The sequence below is a fragment of the Cornus florida genome, unplaced genomic scaffold (genome assembly GCF_030987335.1).
Source record: "Cornus florida cultivar Cherokee Brave unplaced genomic scaffold, ASM3098733v1 CherokeeBrave_3.0.0_Hap2_Chr04, whole genome shotgun sequence".
Lineage (NCBI taxonomy): Eukaryota > Viridiplantae > Streptophyta > Magnoliopsida > Cornales > Cornaceae > Cornus > Cornus florida.
Genome location: NW_026775574.1, coordinates 78160741 through 78163359, shown reverse-complemented (window position 1 = coordinate 78163359; position 2619 = coordinate 78160741). Strand labels below are relative to the sequence as shown.

General features: G+C 38.0%; 1 non-coding gene across 1 annotated transcript; it reads right to left on the bottom strand.

Moving 5' to 3' along the window:
- Nucleotides 1-329: 329 nt before the first annotated feature.
- Nucleotides 330-438, bottom strand: LOC132305811 (small nucleolar RNA R71). The gene has a single exon (XR_009481701.1). It is a non-coding gene; the product is annotated as a small nucleolar RNA R71 (small nucleolar RNA).
- Between the last annotated feature and the right edge of the window lie 2181 nt (nt 439-2619).

Here is a 2619-nt window from a genome sequence, read left to right as displayed (position 1 = left end):
ATGAATATAATGCACCCACATGTATTCAATTGCCACCATTTAGAGCACACACCACTATAAAATCAAGCCACAAACCATTCAAATGCTTCCTAATTATCATGGACTTCCAAGTGAAGAACCTTACAAGCATTTGGATGAGTTTCCTGAAGTATGTTCCACCGTTAAATACACGGACATGCCAGAAGAGGTCTTAAGGCTTAAACTTTTTCCATTCACCCTTAAAGACAAGGCAAAATATTGGTTTAACAATCTTAGACCCTTTTCAATAACTTCTTGGGCAGAAATGCAACAAGAGTTCTTGAAGAAGTACTATCCGGTTTCTAAGACTAATGCCATGAGAACTTCAATTAGGGAATTTTCATATGGGGATGGGGAAACATTCCATGAGGCATGGAAACGCTTTAATGAATTGTTTAGGAAGTGTCCACATCATGGCATGCCCAAATGGCAATTAGTTCAATATTTCTTTGAGAGCTTATCGGATAATTACAAGGGCATGGTTGATACTTCCATAGGTGGCTCTTACATTGATAGGCATGAGGATGACGTGTGGTGTCTTTATGAGAGCATGAGTGAGAATTCTTTGCATCAAACTTTATCTTCGAAGAATGGTAAGAATTTAAGTGGTAAGAAGAGTGTTGACTTACATCAAGTAGACCATTCCAATGAAATTGCCGCCGAGATGAAATCATTATATCAAAAGTTTGATCAATTCTTGATCAACCAAAACTCGACAAATCCAGTATCTTCCTTCCCTAACCATTCTCATTATGCATCTAATGAGACATGTATGACTTGTTTAAGTGTTTTACATTCTACTTCCAACTGTCCCCATGGACATATGCAAAGTGAGCATAATGAACAAACAAATGCTGTTTTTGCTAACCATGGGAACAATCCTTATGGCAATCACTATAATCCTAGTTGGAGAAATGACCCGAACTTCTCTTGGAAAAGCCAAGGGGAGGGCTCAAACCCTTCCCAAGGTGGTTTTCAAGGAAAGTACATTCTACCTCCAATGCAAGGCCAAGGTTCCCAAGGTTTTAGATCATCATACCAATCGCAAGGAAATCAATTTTCAAATTTTCACTTTCCCAATCAATCATATTCCCAAGGAAATGCTAGAAGTCCCGCTTTTGAAGAGAAAATTTTGACTGCTCTAGGTACTCTAGAGGCTAACACTCAATTGCTTCATTCTTATTTTCAATCCATTGCTAAGCTAGAAACCCAAGTAGGGCAAATAGCTAGTACTTTGAATGTTAGAAAGAAAGGGAAAATGCCTTTGAATACCCCACAAAAGCAACAATGTGTTGTGGAGACTCATTCCTCATCAAAAGGTCACACAATAGAGCATGTCAATGCGGTGACTACCTTAAGAAATGGGAAGATTGTGGACAACCAAGTGGGTATGTCCAATGAAGAGAGTGAACCGGTGCAACTACAAGTTGACACCCGTCCCGTTTCACATCTTATTCCTCCTTCATTGCATATGCATGATCTTTCAAATAAGAATGTGTTGAAAAGTGATTTGAAAAGTGATTTTGAAAAGAAAGATTTGCAAAATGATTTCAAAACTTCTTGTGTTGAAGAGACTTCAAAGAAAATTTCTGAAAAGGTTTTTGAGCCAAAAGCTCCATTTCCGGATGCCTTAAAAGGATCCATTTCAAATGACAAGCAAAAGGCCAAAGCAAATGAAATTATGGATGTGTTTATGCAAGTGAAAGTTAATCTTCCACTTTTGGATGCAATCAAGCAAATTCCAGTTTATGCCAAATTTTTGAAGGACTTGTGCACCCAAAAGAGGAAGAATAAAAGCCAAGCACTTAGGAAAGTGATCTTAACTGAACAAGTGAGCTCAATTTTGCAACATAACATTCTTCCAAAGTTTAAGGACCCCGGTTCACCTACCACTTCATGCATCATTGGTGATCATATCATTAATCGGACTCTCCTTAACCTAGGAGCAAGTGTTAATCTTCTTCCATACTCGATATATGTCAAATTAGACTTAGGAGACTTGAAACCGACGTCGGTGGTTTTACAACTTGCCGACCGATCCATCAAAAAGCCTAGGGGTATCATTGAGGACGTATTGATTAAGATTGATAAATTCTTCTTTCCCGTTGATTTCGTTGTCATTGACACGGAACCGGTCCTGAATCCTAAGAGCCAAATTCCCATTATCCTTGGCTGTCCTTTCTTAGCAACCGCGAATGCCAACATCAATTGTAGGATGGGGATAATGAAAATCTCATTTAGCCACATGAAGGTAAAGTTAAATATTTTCAATCCAACCCCCAACTCATTTGACAAACTTGAAGAAGTTAATATTGTGGAAAAATGTCATGACCTTAAAAGTGAAGGAATTGAGTTTTTGAGTGAAACCAAAGTTTCAAAAGGTTCATCTTCAATCCTGCATTCTAAGAAAATTGTTTCAAAGTCTTATTTTGAAAGGGCATGGAAGCCTAAAGATTGTTTTGACCAAAGACCAAAAATTTCTTTTGAGCTTAATCCAACAAGTTCCTTAAAGAACCATTTGTTGGGTGGAGTTCAAAACACTTATAACCCCAATAAGGAGGGGATGCATTATAAGATTTTTAATCCGAGCTAAAAGTGCCC